At 40.2% G+C, this 12,744-nt stretch overlaps 1 protein-coding gene and 1 pseudogene across 8 annotated transcripts in view; one reads left to right on the top strand and one right to left on the bottom strand.

Moving 5' to 3' along the window:
* Window positions 1–12,744, top strand: part of MTDH (metadherin) — a 55,707-nt gene that overhangs the window by 1,935 nt on the left and 41,028 nt on the right. The window lies entirely within an intron of this gene.
* Window positions 12,386–12,681, bottom strand: LOC136145232 (NADH dehydrogenase [ubiquinone] 1 alpha subcomplex subunit 3 pseudogene; annotated as a pseudogene).

The following is a 12,744-nucleotide window of genomic DNA, read 5'->3' on the forward strand; positions in this document are numbered from 1 at the left end:
GTAGAGGTGTGAACAGTGTAAATGAGGTTTAGAGAGTGGGAGGGATTTGGAAGAATTTAGCAGTTATGGAGGCAGTCAGATGTGAATTCAAGCTAAAGTCATGAGAGTATGGTTGGTGACAGTACAAAGGATGACACTGTATTAGAACTGTGACAAGTCACAATTACTGCATTATTAGGTCTAGATTAGACCTGCTGGTGAAGAGGATACAAGATATGTACAAGAACTAGAAAAGGATACAACTTTGTTAGTATGACTACTGCCTTAGGTTAGGAGAAGAGAAAATAGAAGTGAAGTGGAAACTATGTAATTACATTTAAAATCGTAGAGAGTATCAAAGTTTACTGGAAAGTAATGTTATGGTGGAAACCTGGCTCCAAGATAGGAAAGAAGGTGATCTTTTAAAAAATTACATTCATTCATAAGCCTAAGACCAGTGTGGATGAAACAGGTTGTGAAAATTTCAAAGCCCTGTTTGCGCCCCTCGAATCTCAGACAGACTTGGGTTAACAGACAGGTGCTAACAAGAGCCCATTCGAAGCGCATCACAATACTCAGATGACCCATCTGCAGAAGGAACACAGACAGGCTCCTGTGGAACTTGTGCTGTGAAAAATACTCATCAAACTTAGTATTTGTGCTAGGGGGAATGAATAAATAAATCCAGTATTAGCTTTGGAGAATAGAGAATGGGAAGGCTGAGAGTGATTGAGTGTTAATTGGGTAAGAAAATATGTTTGCCTACCTAACAGTAAAGATGTGTTGGAGAAGTTTATCAACATTTACAAAACTGGCTTTCAAAAGTTTTTGACCACAACCTAGAGAAAACATTTTACAATACCCCCCTCCTTCACACTATTCTGTTTTTCTTTAATGATATTTGTGACTTACTAAATTAGTTTCACATTTGATTTGAGGGGTGACCCACAGAAAAACGCTGCTTTATAGGGTTAAGAAATCCAAGCTTCCATTTAGTTAGTTATTAGTTGGTTAGTATTCATATGCTTCAGCACTTTGCTAAGTTTCTGTTTGGGGAAAAGCAGGATGCTGCTTGCAAATTGAAGGCAGTAAAAAGGAACACCATATTCATGTGTCTTATAGTGAAAGGGATACAAAAGCAAAAGCTCAGTTTTCCCCAGGGAACTTCTTATTCCAGCTGTGGGAAAAAGATATCAGAAACTGAACCGTGCAACCTTACTGAGACCCAGGTAGCCAGGAAAAACCTTTTGTGGAATTTGACTTTGAAAGTGGGGAGGAACTGGATATTGGGAAAGGTTGAAGAAATAGCAAAGACTTGAGGGTGGAAGACTTAACTCTGTTGGCCTGGCAGGAATTGGAACTCTAAACTTGAGTGAGGCATTTAACCTTGTTTCCGTTAGCTTATCTTGTTTATAAATTGAAGGTTTTACTTGAGGTAAAACACTGCAGCATTCCTCAGAGTGCTCACCCTGACTACTTGCAGTAGTTACTTTGAATGCTTGTTAAATTGTGTAGATTCCTCAGTCCAACTACAGATGTAAATTCAGAGTCTGTGGAGCTGGGTCCAGGGAATCTGCTTTTTTTAACAAGCTCCCTTGCCTATCTGGAAATCATTGACTGCAGTAGTGCCGTAAGATTCAAAGTGTAAGAGAGATTTCTAGGTCCAGTCATGTTAATCTTATAATTCATCTTTTATTACTACATCATTCTGATAAACATTTTGAATATACTTCTGATTCAAGTGGATTCAGGGGTGTCAACTACAGCTTTTTTGAAAGAACATTCTGAATTTATTTTGGTCCTTTTTAAGTTTTCTCTTAAATCATTCCAGATTTCACAACTCAAATTTTCAGTTTGTTTCTAGTTGCCTGTTTTTATGTATAGAGTAGATGTCATTTAGCTTTTTTAAATCTCTTCATAAGCTTTTTTTTTTTTTAATTCTTGTATTGGTTTGCTTTTTATCCCCTAATACCTTGCCATAGGCTTTTGTGTTCATTCCCCTGTTTTTTTGTTTTTGTTTTTGTTTTTATTTATTTTTTCAGTGGGTTTTGTCATACATTGTCATTCCCCTGTTAAAGGTGAAGGGGGTGACACTTTTCACTGGGCTTATCACTGTTTTCTTACATGTGTTTTTCTTGACACCTCGTTCTTCGTGAGTATTAAGTAGACACTCAGTAAATATTTTTTTTTTTTACTTAACCTGTATGGTGATTTAGATGGATGTAAATGGCAACCCACTCCAGTATTCTTGCCTGGGAAATCCCATGGACAGAGGAGTCTGGTGGGCTACAGTCCATGGGATCCCACAGTATCGGGACACGACTTAGCAACTAAACAATATCTCAGATAGCTGGGCTTTAGCACTTACTGCTTTGTGTTTCACCTGGAAGCAGGTAACCAAGAGCATCATCAAAGAAAATTCACTTTTCATAAAAATTTTTCCATAGTACAGTTGTTAATATCTATAAGCTCAATAAATAGTGTTTTGTCTTATTTGCTACTGTATGACCTTGCATAGTGGTTGGCACCTAACAAGTAGTTATTGAATGTGTAATACAGTAAAATGTCCCACCAAAGTATTTATGCAGCTTGATTCTATTTTTTATGCCTAGAAACATCCATGTGAGCCACCTTTTTATTTTTACAGTGAAAAATGGCTGTGTTTGCCTCATCTGGCGTAAATTTTGTAAGGTCCATCTTTCTACAGCCAGTAAATCATTCTAAATAGTAAGCTGTCTTTTGTAGTAGTTACTTCTTTTCTAGTTTCACTTCCACTGCCCTACTTTCGGACTTTATTATCTTTTGCTTAGGCTGTCCTACAGCATCCTAACTGGTTTTCCTGCTTTCGGTCCCTTTGTTGCCAATCCTTTCTACCCACTCATGCCAGTTAAATCTTTTGAAGTGTTAGGCACTCAGACGTGTCTGACTCTTGGTGATCCTGTGGACTGTAGCCCACCAGGCTCTTTAGTCCATAGAATTCTCCAGGCAAGAATACTGGAGTGGGTAGCCATTCCCTTCTCCAGGGATTCTTTCCAACCCAAGGATCAAACCTGGATTACTTATGTCTCTTGCACTGGCAGGTGAGTTCTTCACCACTAGCACCATCTAGGAAGCCCAACTCTAATCGTATGACTTTCGAGTTCACATCCTTTCAGTAATTCCCCAACACCTGTTGAATAAAATTCAGTGGCATGGCTCTCAAGCCTTTTCATGATCTAATCCCATCTTAGATTTTGTCTGTTACCATTACCCATATGTGGAGAAGGAAATGGCAACCCACTCCAGTATTCTTGCCTGGAAAATTCCATGGACAGTGGAACTTGGCAGGTTACAGTCCATGGGGTAACAAAGAATGGCCACAACTGAGCACATCAGCACATTACCCATAAGACATTACCATTAGCTAGATGTCAGTGTGTCTCTGTTCATACTACCTTCTTCTGTTCATATGATTTCTTCTAAAAAGCCCCCTTCTTCTGTATCTCTGCCAATTTCTACCTATCCTTAAATGGCCCAGCTACATTGCTACCTCTACTATAAAGCTTTTGTCTAGCTCCCCAGCTAGAGTTAGTCTCTCTTTTATATGTTTATATTTTTCATGAGAGCTAAAACAGAGTATTGCCTGGGAATGTGCTTGTAGAATGACTCAGACTTTTTCATAACTCTCTGCATGTCCAAGAATGACAACTATTGATTTGGGGGTTAGAAATACTTTTAGCTAGTAGGCGAATTTGTGGATATGGAATCTCCAAATAATGGCAATCAACTGTTTGTTTGTATCTATAACTGAACTAATGGGTTTCCCTGGGGTGGCTCACTGGTAAAGAATCCAACTACCAATGCAGGAGATGAAGGTTCAATCCTTGGGTTGGGAAGATCCCCTGGAGAAGGAAATGGCAACCTGCTCCAGTGCTCTTGCCTGGAAAAGGAGGCAAGAGGAGCCTGGTGGATTGCGAAAGAGTTGCACGTTGACTGACCAACTAAACAACAATGACTGGACTGTTTCTCCTACCTCCAGAACCTCATGTCTAGATGTATACTTGATTTCTTCAATAGGAAACCTAATGTTTATCTCAAAAACTTTAGCATCCCCACAACAGCACTCAATTCCCTGCCTTCTCCCAGTTGTCCCCATTTCTGTAAATGGTAAATGACTCTGCCTTTCCTTCAGTTATTCAGGCGAAAAATCTAAGACTCATTCTTGATTCTCCCCTTTTCCTTATATCTTCATCATCTTCACCTCATATCTAATCCTTCAGCAGGTACCATCACTTTTATCTCCAAAATAGGTATCTAGTCCAGCCGCTCTCATTCTGTTTCCACCTTAGCTCACGTGTGCAGCAACAGCTTCTGTCGACCGCCTGCGGTCATTTCTCAACATCCTAGTAAGGAGTCTTTTTAAAAGCAAATCGCCATCTTATCGAAAACCAACATTTTAGTAGTTTTTGCATTTAAAATCTAAACTGTTTTTCTGTATGGCTCAGCAGCTGCTTTTCTTTCTCAGCAAACCTGAGTTAGCTTCCTCTCATTTGCTCCCTTCACTTACAGTAATTCTTGGCACTTCTTCACGCTCTTTTGCAACCCAGTGCTGCAAACTTGACCCCACTGTTCTAATCAGCCTTTAGATCTAACTTTGAAACTCACCCTCCTACAAAATACTTTCCTAATCACTCTATTTGAAATGGGCATCCCTTTCTATTTTCTGTCTCAATCTTTTGTATGTGTTTCCTTTATTATAGTTTGTAAATTGTTTATTAACTTCTTCATTTACTTTTGCTCAGGGTGTTTTTTTTTCTCTCTTCTAGATGATAAGCCATGCTGTCAGATGGCAAACAGTGACTGACATATTAGAGCCTTTGGTAACTATTTGTTAAATTAAATGCTGAATGATCTAAAATGATACCTTACTGTTTAGCTGGATGGTCTTATCTGTTATTGAGCTAAATAGATTTGTATTTTAAGATACTCTCAATAGGATTATGTCTTTTATTCATAGGTAGTGGTTTTGCCATATTATCTCAGGTATTACTAAAGTTACATGTCATCTATAGGATTTTCTTTTTCCCTTTAAGTTGCTAATGTTTTAAGCCTTGAATACTCATTTAATTTAAAAATCTTGAGTGATAGTAAAACAAATATCCCTGATTATACCAAAAAAAAAAAGAATCTTGAGGTTCAGAGAGATTGACTTATTCAAGGTTATAAAGCAATGGCATTTCAAAGGCAAAACAATATCCTGATTTCTAGCTTAAGAACTCACTGTTATTTCCATTATACCGCTCTGGTTTTGATAGCATGTTCCAGGATATTACACTGCATTCAGAGAACAAATCTAATTTTCTCAGTGAGTTACAACTTTATTGCTTTTAAATTTTACTTTTAAAAATCAGAAGTTTCTGCTGAAAATTATAATGACCTTTACAGCAGCTCCAGAGTTTTGGCTTCATTTGTTTGGTCATATGACAGGACTTTTTCATCCTGTCATTTTCTTCTGCCAGAGGCGCTGCAGAGAAGACCTTTAATAGTTCTGACAGAAAAGACCTTTAACAGTTGTGTTCGTCTCAGATACCAAGAGCAGCAGTAAACTCTCTGAGCACTTGTTTTTGTTGCAATTCAGCATTATTGGGTAATGTACTACTTTTCAAGGTTGTGAAAGTCTTGAAAGCATTTTAAAGTTATTAGTATTATTCAAACAAAATCCAGAGATCTGTGTGAGGAGTGGGTGTTGCTTGACCAGTTTTTTTGTTGTTTGGGTGGAGGGGGGTTGGTAGTTAAAATGTATTTGGTTTGGTTTGGTGTTTTTGGCCAGACCATGCAGCTTGTGGGATCTTAGTTCACCAACCAGGGATTGAACCTGGGCCCTTGGCAGTGAAAGCACGGAGTCCTAACCCCTGGCTTGCTGGAGATTTCCCGACTAGTTTTTTGCTCTATTTTCTCTCCAACTATGCTAGTAGTTTGGAGAGAAACTACTCTTAGATCCATCTCAGAAACTACTTTCTCAGATCCATCTCAGAAAGAACTACATGAATATGTGTCCACTGTATCACCTGTAATCCTTACCTCAGTACCCATCTGGTAAAACCTTAAAAACCAATGCTGTATTTAGTGTTTCAAAAATCAGCATAGCTTGGCCATGTGATTGGTATTGAGTATCATCTCTAAAAGTAGCCCTGAGCATCCTTGATGTTTTAGAGTCAATGAAGAGATGTTTTAGAATCCCTGAGGAGGGTTTAGTTTTGACTAGCTTTTCAGAAGGCACACGGATCTTTGTGTGCTCCTGTATTCAACTCTTTGCGACCCCATGGACTGTAGACCAGCAGGCTCCTCTGTCCATGGGATTCTCCAGGCAAGAATACTGGAGTGGGTTGCCATTCTCTTCCAGGGAATCTTCCTGACCCAGGGACAGAACCACATCTCTTGCGTTTCCTGCACTGGTAGGCACATTCTTTACTTCTGCAACACCTGGGAAGCCCGTGCAAGGATCTTTATCCTAAAGGAAATATCTAAGAATATATAGCAAGATTTTTGCAAATTTGATTTATAGGCCACATTTATAAGGTTATTATCCTAGCTTTTAAGAGTTTAAAATTGAGGTTAAATTTAAAAGCAAGTTGATAAATTACTGTGAGTGAAGCTGTGTACTGTAATGTTTAGCTTATGTAGTTGATATGTGCACAGCATTTGACAGAAGCACACAGTTTGTGTTTTTTAAGTAAATGACAAGAAATTGTTCTACCTTGAATAGAACTCTTCCTATTAGAACTGTTCCTAATAGAACAGCACTCTTCCTAAATAAAACTAAGAAACTGACCAAGACTAAATCTTCTCCACTAAATGAGATAATGCATGTGATTGGCACATGGCAAATGTTGTTCAGTCGCTCAGTCATGTCCGACTCTTTGCGACCCCATGGACTGCAGCACACCAGACTTCCCTGTCCATCACCATCTCCCAGAATTTGCTCAAACTCATATCCATTGAATCGGTGATCCATCCAGCCATCTCATCCTCTGTCATCCCCTTCTCCTCCTGCCTTCAATCTTTCCCAGTCTCAGGATCTTTTCCAAGGAGTCAGTTCTTCACATCGGATGGCCAAAGAATTGGAGCTTTAGCTTCAGCATTAATCCTTCCAATGAATATTCAGGATTTATTTCCTTTAGGATTGATTGGTTTGATCTCCTTGCAGTCCAGGGAACTCTCGAGAGTCTTCTCCAACACCACAGTTCAAAAGTATCAATTCTTCTGCCCTTGACCTTCTTTATGGTTCAACTGTCACATCCATACATGACTACTGAAAAAACCATGTCTTTGACTATACAGACCTTTGTCGGCAAAGTAATGTCTTTGCTTTTTAATATGCTGTCTAGGTTTGTCATAGCTTTTCTTCCAAGGAGCAAGCATCTTTTAATTTCATGGCTGCAGTCACCATCTGCAGTGATTTTGGAGCCCAAGGAAATAAAGTCTCTCACTATTTCCATTGTTTCCCCATCTATTTGCCATGAAGTGACGGGACATGGCAAATACTTGGAAGTTTCTAGGTCTGTCAGCTAAAGATGTTATCTGTTGAATTTCCATGATGTCTTGCTTTTTTTTTTTTTTAATCATGGACATACTATGTAGACTTGTGCTTCCCAGTATGCGAAGTGTAATTTCTTGCTAATCAAGTTGAGACTGCAGCGAAGTAGTAACTTGTGATAGACATCGGAGATTCAACCATGATTTCAGCTAGCCTTCAAAACACACACTGTTCTCCTTTTAGAGGCCAGGGATGGGGAGGTGGGGAGCCAGGGCAGAGTATACCTTTTGTCTGGTGTTTTTTCTGAGCTATACTTGTCTTCCTTTGGAGTCTAAGCTTTGTGAGGACAGGGATTGTGCCTCACTTGTCTTGCTTCAAGACTTTAAGAGCCCTGCTTATTACTCTACTGTGTTCATTTAATGGATATTGAGTGAATGAACATGAGTGAATATTGTGTAATCTTTTTTAGAATACAAACTATAAGCAGCTTTTTAAGAAAAAAGATAGTATGGCATGTCTCTCGAGCAAGCCGGGACTATTTCTAGCCTGTGAGAGGCTATATTTACTCATCATTTGTATTCTGTTAACTTCCCTAAGAATTTGTGTCTGCAGCATTGGGTCCATTGGATACATGTACAGTTTCGTAAGGTTCTTGACCACCAGGACTTAACATTCATTTTGAGCTTGCTAATATGAAAAATGACTTGAATGCTGGAACATAGGATGAGGATATGGGACTTCATAGCTTTGGAGAGGAAGGGATATTGAAGGAAAGAAACTTTCTTGAACATGTAAAGTAGGCTTTCACATGTTTTCTCATTTACTTTAACAAGAAACCTATACAAGACAAGGTACATATATTCTTCATAATTTGCAGATGATGAAGTTGAGGATTTGTTTAAAATCACTGTGATAAATATAGAAGTTGGAACTTGATCCCAGGTTGTCCAGTTCAAACCCCATAGCCTTTCATATTTCACTTTTTTTTTTTTTTTGGTAGTTAGTAGACTACCCTTTTCGGAGAAGGCAATGGCACCCCACTCCAGTACTCTTGCCTGGAAAATCCCATGGATGGAGGAGCTTGGTAGACTGCGGTCCATGGGGGTCGCTAAGAGTAGGACATGACTGAGCGATCACTTTCACACATTGGAGAAGGAAATGGCAACCCACGCCAGTGTTCTTGCCTGGAGAATCCCAGGGACGGGGGAGCCTGGTGGGCTGCCGTCTTTGGGATCACACAGAGTCGGACACGACTGAAGCGACTTAGCAGCAGCAGCAGCAGACTACCCTTTTAGTTTTGAAACTTAAGAAGTTTCCAAGTAATTTGAAGTCATGGTTTTTACATTTTGTGACTAAAAATAAAAATTTACATAATTAAGTGAAAATAGTGTCAAATGTTAAACCTTATATATGCTTACTGTAGCTTTAGATTCTTTTAAAAAATACTTATGAATGTATTTAGCTGCATCAGATCTTTGTTGGGTCACGTGGGACCTTTTGTTGCTGAGCACGGACTGTCTAGTTGTGGCACACAGGCTCTCTAGTTACAGCACAAGGACTCAGTTGTTGAGTGGCACATTGGAGCTTACTTTCCTGACCAGGGGTTGATACCAAGTCCCCTGCATTACAAGACGGATTCTTAACCATTGGACCACCAGGGAAGTCCCAGCTATAGGTTCTTTTGAAATTTAGAATTGGTTTAACAAGTACGTAAAGGTCACTCAAATGGAGTAGAAGTCTATTATTAAGCATATTTTATTATTCTGACTCCCAGAGGGCAGAGTTCTATCATATGTACGTGTCCCTGAGGCCCCAGCGCAATGCCTTGTACTAAAGTACTTAGTATGTAAAGAATTGCATGAAATTAATAAATTGGAAACGAACGTGAAGAATTTTATTTCCTTGAAATCATAGTTATTAAATAAGATCCTTCTCCCATGCTGTGTGGCCCCCTCCTCCCTTTTATTTTCCAGATTGTCAGCTGAGTGTTTTCATTCTGCATTATCACCCTCCCAAGACACACACACGTGCGCATGTGTGCACTTGCTCTTTTATGAATGTATTTTTAAGAAAGATCTGGGCTGGAAGTTGAGGAAATATATTAATATTAAAATTGACATGGCATCGTCTATAAGTTTATCCACATAAGAAATTTTATTTTTCTGTTACTGGTTGATTTTCAGCAAATTTGAAGGATATTTTGGAGTGGTCTAATTTAAAGTATAGATTGCATGCTATATATAAAATTAACTTTGGCCCTAGAGGGGATCACCTCAAAATTTTCCAGAGAATTTTAAACTGGGGCACAGAGAGAAGCTCATGTAATTCTAATCTGTAGAAGCGAAACTGCATATATTAAGGCTCCATGATCAGAGAAAATACTTTCATGTAAAACTGAGCATGGAAGTAACACTGGATTTGAAGTGTTAGTTTGTGATTAGTTCTTTTCATGTGAGCAAATCTACCTAATACATTTTTTTTTCTTTTTCTTCCCTAATACATTTTTATTTGTTGTTGTTTAGTTGCTAAGTCATGTCCGTCTCTTTTGTGACCCCATGAACTATAGCCCACCAGGCTCCTCTGTCCATGGAATTTCCCAGGCAAGAAGACTGGAGTGGATTGCCATTTCCTTCTCCAGGGAATCTTCCTGACCCAGGATCAGACCTGTCTTCTGCATTGGCAGGTGGATTTTATCACTGAGCCACTAGGGAAACCTTCATGCTTCCATTTAGGGATTTACTAATTTAAATGTGGTTAATGCTTTTCTGGATTACTGTGATGGTGTGGTCAGTCACCCAGAGCCAGACATTCTGGAGAGAGAAGTCAAATGGGCATTAAGCACTGCTGTTAATAAAGCTAGTAGATGTGACAGAATTCCAGTAGAACCCTAAAGGATGATGCCATCAAGGTGTTGCCTTCATTATGTCAACAAATCTGGAAGACCCAGCAGTGGCCCCAGGACCAGAAAAGGTCAATCCTCATCTCAATTCCAAAGAAGAGTAGTACTAAAGAAAGTGCTAGCCATCAGACAATTACACTCATCTCCCATGCTAGTAAGGTCATGCTTAAAATCTTGCATACTAGGCTCAGCATTATGCCATCCAAGAACTTTCAGATGTCCAAGCTCGGTTTAGAAAAGGAGGACGAACCAGAGATCCAGTTGCCAACATTCGCTGGATCATAGAGAAAACTAAAGGGAATGCCAGAAAAACATCTCCCTCTTCCAGAAAAACATTGACTACACTAAAACCTTTGACTGTGTTGATCATAATAAACTGTGAAAAGCTCTTAAAGAGATGGGAATACCAGACCATTTTACTTGTCTCCTGAGAAACCTTTATGTGGGTCAAGAAGCAACCGTTAGAACCCTGTATGGAACAACTGATTGGTTCAAGATTGAGAAAGGAGTATGACAGGGCTGTCTGCTGTCACCCTGTTTGTTTAACGTATACGCTGAGCACATCATGAGAAATGCCGGGCTGGATGAGTTACAAACTGGAATCAAGACAGGCGGGAGAAGCATCAACAATCTCAGATATGCAGATGATACCACTCTAATGGTAGAAAGCAAAGAGGAACTAAAGAGCCTCTTGATGAGGTTGAATGAGGAGAGTGAAAGAGCCGGTTTAAAACTAATTATTAAAAAAAACGAAGAGCATGGCATCTGACCCCATTACTTCATGGCAGATAGAAGGGGGAAAGGTAGAAGTAGTGACAGAGTTCCTCTTCTTGGGCTCTAAAATCACTGTGGATGGTGACTGCGGCCATGAAATCAGAAGATGTTTGCTTCTTGGCAGGAAAGCTGTGGCAAACCTAGACAGTGTGTTGAAAAACAGAGACATTACTCTGCTGACAAAGGTCAGTCTAGTCAAGGCTGTAGTCTTCCCAGTGGTCACGTACAGTTGTGATAGCTGGACCATAAAGAAAGCAGAGCACCAAAGAATTGATGTCCTGTGGTGCTGGCAGAGATTCCTGAGAGTCTCTTGGACAGCAGGAAGATCAAACCAGTCAGTCTTATGGGAAATCAACCCTGAATACTCATTGGAAGGACTGATGCTGAATTTGAAATTCCAGTATTTTGGTCATCTGATGTGAATAGCTAATTCATTGGAAAAGTCCCTGATGCTAGCAAAGATTGAGGGCAGAAGGAGAATAGGGTGTCAGAGAATGAGATGGCTGGATGGCATCATTGATACATTGGACATAAACTTGGGCAAACTTTGGGAGATGGTGAGGGACAGCGAGGCCTGGCATGCTGCAGTCCATGGGGTCGCAGAGTCAAACACGACTGGGCAGCTGAACAACAACGCTTTCCCAGGACAAGCCCTTCTTGACCAGTGGTAGCAGAATAGGAGACCAGATTAGTGCTATTGGTGGTGGGTGGGAGAGGTCCAACCATGATGTGTATCCTTTCTTCCTGCTGTTGACTTTTTCTTTAGGATAGGAGGCTTTCTATCAATATTTCATGATAACCTGGCATTTGCAGGAAGTTGTTGATGACTTATGGAGTCCCAATAATTATGAGACATATATAAAGCCCAAGAGATAGTGGGAAATTGGGAAATCTGCATAGACCAGAGGGAACAGCTGCAGTTCTAGCCACTACACAAGTTGATGTTGCAGAGAAGTATGGAAAATCAGCAGGGGTTGGATCGTGGGGCCACCTTTGGCTTGCTGATCATTGAAAGCATATGAAACGGAAACTGAGTGTTCCTGGTCACTGATTGAGGACTTCTGACTGTTCAAAAGGAAAGATGGTTTCATCTTTGATTTGGGAGGCTCTGTCAACATGTTTGCAGTTATCTCAAAGGAATTTCTTTTAACTTTTCGGTGTTTTTTATTTATTTATTTATTTATTTATTTTTTGGTTTTCACGCATTTATTGGGGCCATCGGGGCGGGGGCCGCTCCCTGTCAACGGAGGCGCTCACAGTCTCTTCAGCCACTCCAGGCTCAGGCCCTGGGGGTCCTGAGGGTGACTGGGCACGTCGGGCATGTTCCTGTCGTCTCAGAGGGGCTCTGGGTAGTTGTACAGTGTGGCCTGGTTGATCATGAGCGAGTACTTGGTGTAGGGGCTGAGTGTGGGCAGGATTACAGCGAGGCCTACGATGGCGAAGGATGCCACTAGCACAGGTTCCTTGGCCCAGACATTCTTGAGGAAGGCTGCGACTCTCTCAGCCATCTTAGTCGCGGCCGCTCGGTGGTTTTTTAACATAGTTTTTAACCACTTAATTTCATTTTTTTACAGTT

This window comes from Muntiacus reevesi, chromosome 12 (assembly GCF_963930625.1).
Source record: "Muntiacus reevesi chromosome 12, mMunRee1.1, whole genome shotgun sequence".
Taxonomy (NCBI): Eukaryota; Metazoa; Chordata; class Mammalia; order Artiodactyla; family Cervidae; genus Muntiacus; species Muntiacus reevesi.